This window comes from Elephas maximus, chromosome 9 (assembly GCF_024166365.1).
Source record: "Elephas maximus indicus isolate mEleMax1 chromosome 9, mEleMax1 primary haplotype, whole genome shotgun sequence".
In the NCBI taxonomy this organism is placed as follows: domain Eukaryota; kingdom Metazoa; phylum Chordata; class Mammalia; order Proboscidea; family Elephantidae; genus Elephas; species Elephas maximus.
The window spans coordinates 25,003,462-25,019,154 of record NC_064827.1 but is presented as its reverse complement, the minus strand read 5'-3'; the positions used below and the strand labels follow the sequence as shown (position 1 = coordinate 25,019,154).

The 15,693-nt window shown below is 40.7% G+C and overlaps 1 protein-coding gene and 1 pseudogene across 8 annotated transcripts in view; one reads left to right on the top strand and one right to left on the bottom strand.

Moving 5' to 3' along the window:
• Positions 1–352: 352 nt before the first annotated feature.
• Positions 353–15,693, bottom strand: part of LOC126082387 (cytochrome c-like) — a 34,442-nt pseudogene continuing 19,101 nt past the window's right edge.
• The window catches only part of FREM1 (FRAS1 related extracellular matrix 1), a 184,761-nt gene continuing 183,529 nt past the window's right edge, over positions 14,462–15,693 (top strand). For 6 of the 8 annotated variants that reach the window (XM_049895396.1, XM_049895393.1, XM_049895398.1 and 3 more), the window contains exon 1: positions 14,462–14,724. The gene's annotated coding sequence lies outside the window, so the exon portion shown is untranslated. Of the gene's footprint in view, positions 14,940–15,693 lie in introns of all 8 variants that reach the window. The other 2 variants (XM_049895395.1, XM_049895394.1) reach the window with 2 other exon arrangements.

Genomic DNA, 15,693 nt, shown 5'->3' with positions numbered 1-15,693 from the left:
AGTCCAAAAAAAAAAAATTCTTTCAGCCATTCATGATCTTAAGGAGTCCTGGTGGTGCAACAGTTAAGCGCTTGGCTGCTAACCAAAAGGTTGGTGGTTCGAACCTACCCAGCGGTTCCATGGGAGAAAGACCTAGTGGTCTGCGCTTGTAAAGATTACAGTTAAGAAAAGCTTATGGGACAGTTCTGCTTTGTCACATAGGGTCACTATGACTCGAAATGACTCAGTGGCACCTAACAACAACAACAAAATTTATGACACGAATTCTGGTGTATGAGATCAATTTAAATATGGTACACATAAAATTTATGAGAAATTCCTGTTTTGTAATAAATAAGGCAGTGGCCAACTGCTACTGATTAGTGACTTTTTTGAGCTAAGCTATCAAGTTTCCTCCTTCTGCCTTCTTATTGCAAATGAAGGTCATTTTTGTTCCAGGGATATACTTTTTGAGATTCATTAGTGTCTCCTCTCCCCAGGCGATGCCTTTCCTCTTGTTGGTATCCATGGAAGAGAATCCAGGGGCTGACTGGTCTTCTGCCCAAACAGACCATGCAGATTTGGCCCAGTCTTGTGCTGGCCTCTCCTTTCCATGATGTGACTCTGGGCACACTTCTGAACAAAAATCTTCTTGCCCTTCTCAAGATCACCAATTTTGAATTCCCTCTCTGGTTGCTTGCAACACCAAGGTTCCCTCTCAAAACCTGAACACCCCACTCTCTAACATACATAACTTCTTAATATAGAGATAAACTCAGTGATGCCCGAAAAATACCAAAGGCAAGGTATATCTCTCTTTGCAGGAGTCTATGCAAAGAGATGGGAATTTCATCACCTTTTCTGGCGAAGGAAACCCTGGTGGCATAGTGGTTAAGTGCTACAGCTGCTAACCAAGAGGTTGGCAGTTCAAATCTGCCAGGTGCTCCTTGGAAACTATGGGGGCAGTTCTACTCTGTCCTATAGGGTCGCTATGAGTCATAATTGACTCAATGGCAGTGGGTTTGGTTTTGGGTTTTTCTGGTGAAATTGCCTCCCTAACTCTCTAACTGCTCAGGAGCACATCATTTTGGCAAGCAGTTTGGGGAGTGTGTAAAAGCACTGAAATGCCATGACTTGCGCAGGAAAAAATACAACTTGGTGTCGATTTGCCGTTCTCTGCCACTCTAAAGACACTTCATTTAGAGGTCAGAGGATTTTTCCCTTGCCCCTCTCTCATTTTGTTTTTGGCAAGTATATTGTGCGATTCTGTAATAAAAATTGTTCCAAAGCACGAAAATATGACAAGTTTGTATTCTTTGATTTTAATCATGGCGGAGATGGCTTGGGATTCTTTAGTCAAAACTAAGGAGGCGGTTTCAAAGGAAAAATTCTTACTTTCTCTTCCAGCCTTCAAATCCTGTTCCTTCTTCCTAATTCCACATAGTTTAAATTATAGCAAAGAAACGGCTAGTCCAATCTGGTTTTCTTTAATATAAAAGTTGGAAATTCACTTCTCAAATATTTAACATTTAGATGGAGATGTAAAAAAAAAAACAAAAAAACAACAAAAAAACTCCCCGTTAATCCAAGGCATTAACATATTTTAATAGATTCATAATTAATAAATGGTAAAATGCTTTCCTACTTAAGAATTTTTGAAGTCTTCCTAACAACCATTCTGTTTACCTATGTTAAAAGATGTTCCTGGCTATAATTACCTGGGTCAATCACTTCAAATTATCAGTAATCCTGTGAATATAGCAATAGCAGAACTATCTTCATGGTTTGAATCTCTCATTTAGCTAACCCCAAATTGGAACTAAGGACTTTGTCTCCTTAAAACCAAACTTCCACAGTAACAGAATTAAAGTTTTGCATTTTCTATGCTATTTTTGGTTGATTTCTAACATTAAAAGTTGTCTGCCAGTAATCTCTAAACAGAAATGGAAATACCAAGGCATTACTTGATCATCAATTTAAAAAATTAAGAAAATTATGGGAGAAAACCCACCAACTTGTGCAGAACTTAAGAGAAAACATAAAATTATCAATAAATCACAAAATAACCTTTCAACATCTGGTTTTAGGAAAAGATTTCAAAATCTTTTTTTTAATTTAAAAAGTCAATGAGTTTGTTGTTGTTGTTAGATGCCGTCGAGTTGGTTCCGACTTATAGCGACCCTACGCACAATAGAACAAAACACTGCCCGGTTCTGCGCCATCCTTACAGTCGTTGTTATGCTTGAGCTCGTTGTTGCAGCCACTGTGTCAATCCACCTGGCTGAGGGTCTTCCTCTTTTCCGCTGATCCTCTACTCTGCCAAGCATGTTGTCCTTCTCCAGGGACTGATCTCTCCTGACAACCTGTCCAAAGTATGTAAGACTCAGTCTCACCATCCTTGCCTCTAAGGAGCATTCTGGCTGCACTTCCTCAAGACAGATTTGTTCGTTCTTTTGGCAGTCCATGGTATATTCAATATTCTTTGCCAACACCACAATTCAAAGGCATCAACTCTTCTTCAGTCTTCCTTATTCATTGTCCAGCTTTCACGTGCATATGATGTGATTGAAAATACCATGGCTTGGGTCACCTTAGTCTTCAGGGTGAAATCTTTGCTCTTCAACACTTTGAAGAGATCCTTTGCAGCAGATTTACCCAATGCAATGCGTCTTTTGATTTCTTGACTGCTGCTTCCATGGCTGTTGATTGTTCATCCAAGTAAAATGAAATCCTTGACAACTTCAATCTTTTCTCCATTTATCATGAAGTTGCTCATTGGTCCAGTTGTGAGGATTTTTGTTTTCTTTATGTTGAGTTGTAATCTATACTGAAGGCTGTGGTCTTTGATCTTCATTAGTGAGTGCTTCGAGTCCTCTTCACTTTGAGCAAGCAAGGTTGTGTCATCTGCATAATGCAGGTTGTTAATGAGTCCTTCTCCAATCCTGATGCCCCGTTCTTCTTCATATAGTCCAGCTTCTTGGATTATTTGTTCAGCATACAGGTATGGTGAAAGAATAAAACCCTGACGCACACCTTTCCTGACTTTAAACCAATCAGTATCCCCTTGTTATGTCCGAACAACTGCCTCTTGGTCTATGTAAAGGTTCCTCATGAGCACAATTAAGTGTTCTGGAATTCCCATTCTTTGCAGTGTTATCCATAGTTTGTTATGATCCACACAGTCGAATGCCTTTGCATAGTCAATAAAACACAGGTAAACATCCTTCTGGTATTCTCTGCTTTCATCCAGGATCCATCTGACATCAGCAATGATATCCCTGGTTCCACGTCCTCTTCTGAAACTGGCCTGAATTTCTAGCAGTTCCCTGTTGATATACTACTGCAGCCGTTTTTGAATGATCTTCAGCAAAATTTTGCTTACGTGTGATATTAATGATATTGTTCTTTAACTTCCACATTTGGTTAGATCACCTTTCTTGGGAATAGGCATAAATATGGATCTCCTCCAGTCAGTTGTCCAGGAAGCTGTCTTCCATATTTGTTGGCATAGACGAGTGAGCACCTCCAGCGCTGCATCTGTTTGTTGAAACATCTCAATTGATATTCCATCATTTCCTGGAGCCTTGTTTTTCACCAATGCCTTCAGAGCAGCTTGGACTTCTTCTTTCAGTACTATTGATTCCTGATCTTATGCCACCTCTTGAAATGGTTGAATATTGCCTAGTTCTTTTTGGTGTAATGACTCTGTGTATTCCTTTCATCTTCTTTTGATGCTTCCTGCATCGTTTAATATTTTCCCCCATGGAATCCTTTGCGATTGCAACTCGAGGCTTGAATTTTTTCTTCAGTTCTTTCAGCTTGAGAAACATTGAGTGTGTTCTTCCCTTTTGGTTTTCAGATACCAGCAGGGTCACCCATGGAGGACAGGTTTCATCTGAGCTTCCAGACTAAGACAGACTAGTAAGAAAGACCTGGCAGTCTACTTATGAAAAGCATTAGCCAGTCAAAACCTTATGAATAGCAGCAGAACATTGTCGGATATAGTGCTGGAAGATGAACCCCCAGGTTGGAAGGCACTTAAAAGATGACTGGGAATGAGCTGCCTCCTCAGAGTGGACCTTAATGACGTGGATGGAGTAAAGCTTTCGGGACCTTCATTTGCTGAAGTGGCATGACTCAAAATGAGAAGAAACAGCTGCAAACATCCATTAATAATTGGAACCTGGAATGTACATAGTATGAATCTAGGAAAATTGGAAATCGTCAAAAATGAAATGGAACGCATAAACATCAATATCCTAGGCATTAGTGAGCTGAAATGGACTGGTATTGGCCATTTTGAATTGGACAATCACATAGTCTACTATGCTGAGAATGACAACTCGAAGAGGAATTGTGTTGCATTCATTGTCAAAAAGAACATTTCAAGATCTATCCTGAAGTACAATGCTGTCAGTGATAGGATAATATCCATATGCCTACAAGGAAGGCCAGTTAATATGACTATTATTCACATTTACAGACCAACCACTAGGGCCAAAGATGAAGAAATAGAAGATTTTTTATCAGCTGCTGCAGTCTGAAATTGATTGAACATGCAGTCAAGATGCACTGATAATTACTGGTGATTGGAATGCGAAAGTTGGAAACGAAGAAGGATCAGTAGTTGGAAAATATGGCCTTGGTGATAGAAACAATGCCAGAGATTGAATGACAGAATTTTGCAAGACCAACGACTTCTTCATTGCAAATACCTTCTTTCACCAACATAAACGGCGACTGTACACAAGGACCTCGCCAGATGGAACACACAGAAATCAAAGTGACTACATCTGTGGAAAGAGACGATGGAAAAGCTCAAAATCATCAGTCAGAACAAGCCCAGGGGCCGACTGTGAAACAGACCATCAATTGCTCACACGCACATTCAAGCTGAAACTGAAGAAAATCAGAGCAAGTCCACGAGAGCCAAAATATGACCTTGAGTATATCCCACCTGAATTTAGAGACCATCTGAAGAACACATTTGATGCATTGAACACTAGTGACCGAACACCAGATGAGTTGTGGAATGACATCAAGGACATCATCCATGAAGAAAGCAAGAGGTCACTGAAAAGATGGGAAAGAAAGAAAAGACCAAGACGGATGTCAGAGGAGACTCTGAAACTTGCCCTTGAGCGTCGAGCAGCTAAAGCAAAAGGAAGAATTGATGAAGTAAAGGAACTGAACAGAATATTTCAAAGGGCCTCTTGAGAAGACAAAGTAAAGTATTATAATGACATGTGCAAAGAGCTGGAGATGGAAAACCAAAAGGGAAGAACATGCTCGGCATTTCTCAAGCTGAAAAAATGAGTTTGTGGAAGGTATTTAACTGCTATCAGTTTGCTGTGATAAAGGTAGCTTCTTTTTTTTTTTTTTGAAAATGAAATTCTTAAAGAAGCAGAAGCATATATTTGCTTTTAACTCAAACTAGTCCATGAAAACATACTTACTTTTAGTGAAAGTAAAGACAAAATGGGCATCTGACTTTTTCACTCTTGAGTATAAAAAGACTTCCAGAAAATTCGCTTCTCAAGATATTTCCATGTTTGGTGAAAGGAGGCTTCAGAGAAAAGATGTTGACTTTTTTGTAGGAGAAAGCAGCAGCAGCAAAACATTGACTAAGAATCATAGAGTTAAAAAGTATTTAAATTCAAGATTTACTTAGAGAATATATAGAAAAAAATTTCTGTATTCTGCTACATGGAAAGAGCACTAAATAATAGAGCCACAAGTGTCTATATTCTAATCCTAGTCCAGCCAGTTGATTTTGTGGCATAGATCAATCACTTCACTTCTTTAGGTCAATTCTTCATGGGCCAAGTGGGAAGTCCCTGGGTGGTACAAATGGTTAGTGCACCCAGCTGCTAACCAAAACCTCGGAGGCTGGAGTCCACCAAGAGGTGCCTCAGAAGAAAGGCCTGGTGATCTGTTGAAAAAATCAGCCATTTGAAATCTTATGGAGCACAGTTCTACTCTGACACATATGGGTGGCCATGAGTCAGAACTGACTCAATGACAGCTATTTTTTGTTTTTGTTACAATGATCAGACAGGTCAATGTCTATGAAATAGCTCTGGAAACTGAAAAAGACTCCCAAACGTTCTGTTATGTATGTTATTTGCAATATTCAGTTAAAGCATTAATCCTTGTCTGAGGTCAGCCAGTGTTGGAGTTAGGTTAGTCCATTCACATCCTTCTTCTCTTCCGGTGTTGAGTTAAAAGTGCTGACCACTAGAATGCTGCAGTTCACCAACCCATGGTTGTAATATACTTGATATCTCTATTAATGATGGTCAAGAGTCAATTCTAAAAGATTCACTATTTAAGAAAATGAGAACATTTGACTAATACCCGCTTGTGTCTAAGGTACCTTTGTAGAAGTGGAGCAAGATAACAGATCAGTGGAAAAGCGTGGACCAGACAGGGAATAAATCCCTCCTCCATTCACTGTGGCAATGAGCATTTACTGTGTTGAAATGATGCTGGTTAGATGTCTCATGAAAAGAGTGCCTTGCAGAATAAATTTTGATCTTGAAATTTTTCTTGGATGGAGATTTTAAGATCCATCCAGGTCTTTCGATCTCTGATAATCATAGTTGTGACAGACATAGCTGTCATTTGTAATGTTTGGTGATGATGGAGTGTTTAGAGTATGCTTTAGATTGGAACAACTGCTGGTGATTTATAATTAAATGTTCTAGTGGATCCAGGTCCAATAATTCTAAAAAGACTTACATTCCCATTCCTCAGAAATAAATGATTATAACCAGTGCCACTGAACAATTTGTGTAGAAAGTTGTTAAATCAGAACCTAATTTAATGTGTAACCTTTCACTGAAAACACAATTTTTTTTTTTTTTTAAAAGAAATGATTTAAAATGAGTCTTTGTTTTTTTCTTGCGTGAATAGAAACTGTGGTGTCAGCATGCTTTCCCAGGCATCCCGTACTCCTGTCAACAACACTTAAGCTGAAATGCTCTGGAGAGGTCATGTTAAGAGAAACAGAGGTGTCAGGGAATTCTCCATCCTTTTTCAGTGACAGTATTTGTCAGAGGAGAAAATTAGATGATAGGGAAATGCCGAATTGGAAACCTTTATCGCTGACTGTGAAAACTCAAGGGAACAAGACAAGCCCACTCTAAAGACAGTGGGGGTTGATAGATCTGCTGTAAGAAGCATAGTTGTGGTGCACTGTTGGAGACTCAGGCTGAGAGTGAGAGTGAGAACACATTTATCAAAATTGAGGGAGAAGAGCAAACAGCCCTGCTGGGTAATCAGACGAGCATATGCAGGGTGTTTGATGGCAACTGTACGCATTGAGCATTTGTGTGCGTCATCAGAGATTGGAGGGGACTACTGGGAACCTGCTGTATCTTGTCAAAATCACAATGATAAAGCAAAGTGACATGGACTCCTTTCTGTTCACAGTGATCTATCCAATACAAGTCTAGCCATTTGCTTAAATCCTCAGTGGCTCTCCAATGCCCACAGGGCAAAGGCCAGGCTCCTTGGCAAGACATGAAAGGCTCTCCAAATGTGAGGCCTGCTTGCCTAGCTCACTTCATCCCTCATTACCCTCAGCCTTGTAATTTAAGCTCGGTGACACTCATTTGCTTGTTTTCTACTTGTATCAAACTGCTTCTCATGTCCAAGCCTTTGGTCTTGCAGTGACTCCTGGTTAAATTGACCTCTTCCCTGTCTATGTCTATCCCTTTCTATTCATCATTTCGGAGTCATCCCAGGCATTTAGGTCATCCAGAAAGCCTTCTCTGAATGTTTGTCTTCCACAGTCTTGGTTAAGGCTGGTCAGATGTCTCATGAAAAGAGTGGTTAAGAGCCCATCTTCGGTTCTGTCATAGTACATTGTATGTATCGTATCATATATCCTTATTACCGGAGAGATGGAACTAGAACTCTCTCACGGTGCCAGGCTGCACTGCCAGGTTTCTTTCCCATCCCTCATGCCCTGCTCCCATTTGGAAAATCATTTCCCACTCCAAGTGATCCTAATATGTCATCCTTTGCCATGCTTACTCCTTCCCCAGTTGCCCTGGTTTTTTCCTGCAAAAGCTAATATGGTAGATGACCCTCTTCCTTTTGGATTGCTAGCCAAAAGAACATGGGCCTGTGCTGCTTGCTGGTGACCTTCTCTCCCATAAGAAAGCCTGTCTGCAGGAGGAAAAAATAAGGTTAATATGCAAAATGAAGCACAGACAGAACTTAGGAGAGAGAGATAGGTGGAGAGAGAACTGATGACGTGGCTTGAGCCCTTAGATCCACCCAAGGCGTTAGCTTCCTTGTCAGGATTAAATGAGTTAATAAATGCTTGTAAGTAAAAATGTACATGACAGTATACATGTCCAATAATTGTTGGCTAATCTTTTTAACCAGGCCTCAGTATATAATATTTCCATGTGTTCTTATCTTATTTTCCCACTAGATTGATAGGTGTTTGAGGGCAGGGACCAGGTCTTATTTATCTCTGTTATCTAGTAATTAGCACAGTGCCTAGCTTATAGTAAGGTTCAGTAACACTTGTTGAAGTAAATTTAATAGATCAACATGTTTTGATTCCTGTGAAACACATCCAGTATGTGGCTTCAGCCTCATCTCTCTAAATCTGTGATTTTGTTAGTGGATGTACCATTCACTCCTAAGATGTGAAAAGCATCTTGGGGCTGTGGATTTGTTCTGTTAACTTTCAGAGTGTTCTGTCTTGGACTAAACTGCCATGATGTTTTATGTATGAATAAGGAAGACTGAAGAAGAATCTATGCCTTTGAATTATGATGTTGGCAAAGAGTATTGAATATATACCATGGACTGCCAGAAGAACAAACAAATCTGTCTAGGAAAAAGTACACCCAGGAAACTCCTTAGAAGAGAGGATGGTGAGACTTTGTCTCATATACGTTGGACATGTTATCAGGAGAGACCAGTCCCTGCAGAAGGACATCATGCTTGATAGAGGGTCAGTGAAAAAGAGGAAGACCGTCAGCAAGATGGGTTGATGCAGTAGCTGCAACGATGGGCTCAAGCATAACAACGATTGTGAGGATGGCACAGGACTGGGCAGTGTTTTGTTCTGTTGTACATAGTGTCACTATGAGTTGAAACTGACTTGAGGGAACCTAACAACAATTGTTTTTATTTTGCATGATGTGAAATGTATTATCTTTTGAGACAGGTGGGGTTAGTAGTTTTTTTTTTTTTTTTTCAGAATTACATAAAAAAAAAAAAAAAAGACAAGGCAGTAAGGGAAGACTCCCGACTCCTTGTGTTATGATTGGAGATAGGAAATTGCTCTTGGGGCTAAACTTGGAAAAGACCAAATCATCCCCAATCCCCATGAAGACAGTTGAAAGTGAAAGCATCTTAAAATTAAATTCTTTATGTTGCCTTTGGTGCATCTTCCTCTTTCCTATAAAAGATGGAGATAAAAGGATTCCTGATGATTTTTTTCATGTTTTTATGGATGTGTGGGAATCCTAATGTCTGTTTAATGCTAGTATTTGAAGCTGTGTTCAAGTTAATTTTTAAGGAGAAAAATGGATCACCAGCTTGATTTTCAATTCTGAGGGCAGAGTGGAATGGAATGAGCCAGTTACATACCCATTTCCTACTTAAATTTAGTGGACAAATGTGGAAATGATATATGTGGTAAGCAAAATTTTTAGCCTGAAGTCTTCATTTCCACAAGGCATGATGTTGTTGTGGTTGGGTGCCGTCAAGTCGATTTTCAAATTACAGCGACCCCATGTGACAGAGTAGAACTGCACCATAGGGTTTTCTTGGCTATAGTCTTTATGCAAGAGGGCCAGGTATTTCTCCCTCAGAGCTGCTGAGTGAGTTTAAACCATCAACCTTTCAGTTAGCAGCCTAGTGTTAAATCTTTGCACCATTAGGGCTCCTTCTGAATATGGAAGATGGGAAAGTTTGTTCCAGAAGGTTCCTAGAAACATGTGATTTGAGTATCTGCCCCCATAAAATTGGTGGCCACAAATTCTTCGTCCTTTCAGATCTCCAACTGGACCGTTAGCACCAAATAGAAAATAAAACGTTGGGAGAAGGATTCCTTTGTTATTGATAGCTATCTGCTTGCTTGGTGTGTGCATGTGTGGGTTTGGAGAAATCTGTCCCTTCAGTGTCTTTCCCGTCAGGAGCACCCTCCTCCAACGCCTTCATTTGGACTATTTCTTTAAAACCTCTTGTCTGAAATAAAGCAAAAGCCTGCTGCCCCAGGACTCTTGCCCTAGTTTCTTCCCTTCTCAATTTGTACTTCCTCCTTCTATAAGAATATCTTGATAAGTAAAACCTGTGCTTGATTGAGTATATCACTCCATGGAAAACTCCAATGACTTTTCACTGCTTCCTTAATTTAAATTAGCACTGATTCTTTGTGATGCACAGAGTGATTTTTGTATAATAAGCACATGGGAGACATTCAACAGCCCTAGGAGGTCAGCATTATTAAAAAACCAAAATCAAACCCATTGTGGTCGAGTTGATTCCGACTCATAGAGACCCTATAGAACAGAGTAGAACTGCCCCCATAGAGTTTCCAAGGAGCGGCTGGTGGATTCGGACTGCCGACCTTTTGGTTAGCAGCAAAGCTCTTAACCAGTGCCTCACCAGGGCACTGGTCCTGTTTTACAGATGACATAATTGTGGTTGAGAGAGGTTAAATGGTCAAACTAATAACACATAGTGAATAACTGACTGGGATTCAATCCCAGATTTTTTAAGAATCTGTGCTTTTCTCACAGTTCCATAGTATGTTAACTTTTTATAAAACACTGAGTTGTTCATAAAATGAAAGAAGCACGGTACCGTAATTTTTAAAAATTATAGTTTCCCACAAATAAATAACTCCAAAGGAGAATATAAAAATCTCACAGAATGCTGCCTCTGTTGTTGTTGTTAGGTGCCATCGAGTTGGTTCTGACTCGTACAGATCCTATGTACAACAGAACGAAACACTGCCTGGCCCTGTGCCATCCTCACAATTACTATGCCTGAGTCCATTGTTGTAGCCACTGTATCAATCCATTCTTTTTCACTGACCCTGTACTTTGCCAAGCATGATGTCCTTCTCTGAGGACTGGTCCTCCTGATAACATGTCCAAAGTAAGTGAGATGCAGTCTCACCATCCTTGCTTCTGAGGGGCATTCTGGTTGTACTTCTTCCAAGACAGATGCGTTCATTCTTTTGGCAGTCCATGGTATAGTCAATATTTTTTGCCAACACCACCATTCAAAGATCTCAATTCTTCTTCAGTCTTCCTTGTTCAACTTCCAGCTTTCATGTCCTTATGAGGCAATTGAAAACCCTAAGGCTTGGTCAGGTGTACCTTAGTCTTCAAGGTGACATCTTTGCTTTTGAACACTTTAAAGAGATCTTTTTTTTTTTTTTAATGTGCTTTAAGTGAAAGATTACAAATCAAGTCAGCCTCTCACACAAAAACCCATATACACCTTGCTACACACTCCCAATTACTCTCCCCCTAATGAGCCAGCCCGCTCTCTCCCTCCACTCTCTCTTTTCGTGTCCATTTCGCCAGCTTCTAACCCCTCCACCCTCTCCTCTCCCCTCCAGGCAGGAGATGCCAACATAGTAAAAAGACCTTTTGCAGCAGATTTGCCCAAAGCCTCTTTTGATTTCTTGACTGCTGCTTCATGAGTGTTGATTGTGGGTCCAAGTAAAATGAAATCCTTGGCAACTTAAATGTTTTTCCCGTTTATCATGATGTTGCTCCTTGGTCCAGTTGTGAGAATTTTTGTTTCTCTATGTTGAGGTGTAATCCATCCTAAAGGCTATGGTCTTTGATCTGCGTCAGTAAATGCTTCAAGTCCTCTTCACTTTCAGCAAGCAAGATTCTGTCATGTGCATAACGCAAATTTTCTGAAGCCACGTTCTTCTTCACATAGTGCCGCTTCTCAGAATATTTGCTTAGCGTACAGACTGAATAAGTATGGTGAAAGGATACAATCCAGATGCACACTTTTCCTGACTTTAAACCACGCAGTATCCCCTTGTTCTGTTCAAATGACTGCCTGTTGATCCATGTACAGGTTCCTCATGAGCACAGTTAAATGTTCTGGAATTCCCATTCTTTGCAATGTTATCTATAATTTGTTATGATTCACACAGTTGAATGCTTTTGCAGTCAAAACTCAGGTAAACATCTTTCTACTATTCTCTGGTTTCAGCCAGGATCCGTGTGACATCGGCAATATCTCTGGTTCCATGTCCTCCTCTGAATCCGGCTTGAATTTCTGGCAGTTCCCTGTCGATACACTGCTGCAGCTGCTTTTGAACGATCTTTAGCAAAATTTTACCTGTGTGTGATATTAATGATATTATTTGATAATTTCCACATTTGGTTGGATAACCTTTCTCGGGAATAAGCATAAATACGGATCTCTTCCAGCCAGTTGGCCACATCACTGTCTTCCACATTTCTTGGCAGAGACAAGTGTGTACTTGCAGTACTGCATCCATTTGTTGAAACATCTCAACTGGTATAGTCAATTTCTGGAACCTTGTTTTTTTTTTGCCAGTTCCAAAAAAAAAAACCTTCACTACCACTGGTTCTTGATTATATGCTACCTCCTAAAATGGTTGAATGTCAACCAATTCATTTTGGTACCGTGACTCTGTGTATTCCTTCCGTCTTCTTTTTATGCTTCCTGCATCAGTTAGTATGTTCCCCATAGAACCTTTCAGCATTGTAACTCAAGGCTTGAATTTTTTCATCAGTTCTTTCAGCTTGAGAAATGTCCAATGGGTTCTTCCCTTTTGGTTTTCTAACTCCAGGTCTTTGCATATGTCATTAAAGTACTTCACTTTGTCTTCTCCAGCTGCCCTTTGACCTGGATATGATTTTGTAGGATTTTAAGCTTTTTACCTATCCGGTAGAATCTCATTTTTAGCCTCAGTTTGCATTGCGTACTGGCCATTTGTGTTTCTTCTTTTGTGAAAGGACAATATCAGGATGTTCCCTTTTTTTTTTTTTTTCTTATATGTTTGTAGAGGTTCTTTAAATTCCAACCATAAAACCTTTGTATTTTATTTTTATTTTGAATATTTAAAATCTCTGTCCCTCGCTGCCAACAAGGAAGGGGTGGGTGGGTGCACTTGTTAGAGAAAACTACAATTTAGGTCAAATTGAATTCGTAGTGCCTAGGCTTTTGCCTTAGGTTTAGAATAGCCAGACATGTCTCAATGTAAACATTTTCCCCCAAGTGAGATAATACTTCAACTTCTCTATTTATGGTCAATTAAAAAGTTAGGCCAGATGGCATGCCAACTTCTCCCCCCCCCCCCCCCCCCCCGCCGCCAAGGGGATGAAGTACAAGGGAAGTATTTTATTATACAGTGGTTAAGGAACAAGACCTTCACCCACCCACCTAGTCCTGACAGGTTTAACTAAACGAAGCTCTGTGGAGAGGACATTTCTTGGCTGTGGTAGATGTGAATCAAAGAGATCATGAACTGTCTGCCAGTGGGTGAGATTAGTGGGAATCTTGTGGGTTTTTAAAAAGAACTATACACATGAAAAGCTTTATAAATGGAAGAACTAAGATGATACTGAACAATGACACTCTAAAATCTAGTTCCATCCTATTTTTTCCTTTAAATGCTATCACTAAGTTACGAGGGGCCAGGTAGGTCCCCTTCCACCTTCTGGATGCTGGGCATCTCATCTGAATTTGAATAAAAACCTTTCAGTATGGAAAGTTGTTAGAAGAAAAGAGATTCAAGCAAGGAGTGTGTTTGAAGAGTGTGTGTGTGTGTGTATGCCTAGTGTGTGTGAGTATATATGCACATGTGTGCAGGTGTGTTGATGTGTGCATCGATTACTGTGTTTGCCTGTGTATGTGCCTCTTTGTATGTGTGAGGGGTTGTGAATATGCGTTTGTGTGCATTCTTCTGACTGTACATGAGTGTATGTGCAAATGTGTGCAGGCGCCTGTGTGCTTGTGCACGTTTGAGGTGATGTGTGAATGTGAGTGCCTGTGCGTGTATACTTGCGCTGTAACTGTGTGTGTGTGTGCATGTGTGTGGGCACCTATGTGTGTGTGTGAGGGAGTGTGTGAGTGTGTGTGCATTCCTGTGCTGTAACTGTGTGTGTGCGTGTGTGTGTGCATGGGCACATAAGCGTGTGTGTGAAGGGTGTGGGAATGTGCGTGGCTGTGTGTGCATTCTTGTGCTGTGACTGTGTGTGCATGCATTCATGTGTGTGAGCCCCTCTGTATGTGTGTGTGCATACATGTGTGTGGGGGGTGTGGGAATGTGCATGCCTGTGTGTGTGTCTGTATACATATATGTGTGTGGGGGTGTGGGAATGTGCGTGCCTGTGTGTGAGAGTGTGTGCTGTGTGTGCTGCGGGCGGGAGAGGCTGTTTCCACTCAGCCAGTGGCAGAGCAGTTAGGACATAACTAACAGGGAGAAAGGAAGCTGGGAAGAGACTAGGAGGAGAAACAGCCAACCTATTAACAAAAGCTCAGTTTTGTCCCTGTGGACCCAATCGGCAGAAGGGACAGGACGAGCTGTGGCTCTGTGCCAGGGTGGCCGGGCTCACTGCAGACATCGAAGGCATCTTCATCATGCCCTTCTCAGGGGACATCCTCAGGCTCGGCACTCGGAAAGTTTTCACAGCCACAGCTGCAGCTTTGGAGAAGACCCGCAAGGAGAGTGGAGTGTGTATGTGAACTTCAATTCTATTTTTTGGCTGGGTAGGTGAATGGATTTTTAGTACAAAGGAAACTCAAAACCCAGCTGACCTGAAATACTGGAATTTCAGCTCTTTCCTTCTCTGGGTAGTTTTTCCTCCCCCCTTCCTCTCAAAGCCCTTTAAACCAGAGATTACCGGGTCAGCGACTCTTAGCTGCCCACCCGCCTGGTTCCAAGGGTTGCTAGCTTTTTAGCCTGGAGAGGAACACCACTATCTGTAAGTATCTTCTTTCTGTGCTTCCTCTCATCTTAACTGTGAATATTCTGTTTGACGAATGTCCCAGAGATTGTCTGCATGGTATCATTAACTCTGAGCCACAATGGAAGAAGTATGCAGGACTGCCTGCAAAGTTTAATTATCATGAAAACTCAGAAGGTGGCAACTTGCAGTGTTAACAAACCATATGTCGGAGATGGGGGGTTCATTACTACTTGACACAGATTTATAACTCTTCTGAAACCATCCCCAATGGTACTCACCAATCAAGTATCCATTTTGTAATTTTAATTTTCTTTCCACAATTAGAATGTTTTTTCTTAGAAATGGCAAATGGAAAAGATATAAAGATTAACAAAGCATATGATATCTTTATGTGTAAAAAATTGAAATTTGGATGAGGCGATTTCTCTCTTTGCTTTAGTTTAGTTATATTTGGGTGTATCTTTTTGGAGAATGGTTTTTACATTTATGGGGATGAGAGATGGTGTTTGGGAGGTAAGAGATCACATTTTTGTGAACTCTTTGGTTTCTGGGCTCTCTTTGCTCATTATTGAGATTTAGTCCAGATGCTTGGGTTCTGTAGTAAAGAGTTTCTTTTAGTTTTCATCTGGACCGCAGAAATCATTTCTAGGGCATTTAATTTTCATTTCTTATGGCTCTTGGTGGTGAAACATGGTGTGAATAACAAAGCTTAAAAAGAGCATTTCCGGGGGCTTGTGAGTGTTTATGGCCTGCGAATCATGCTGGAGAG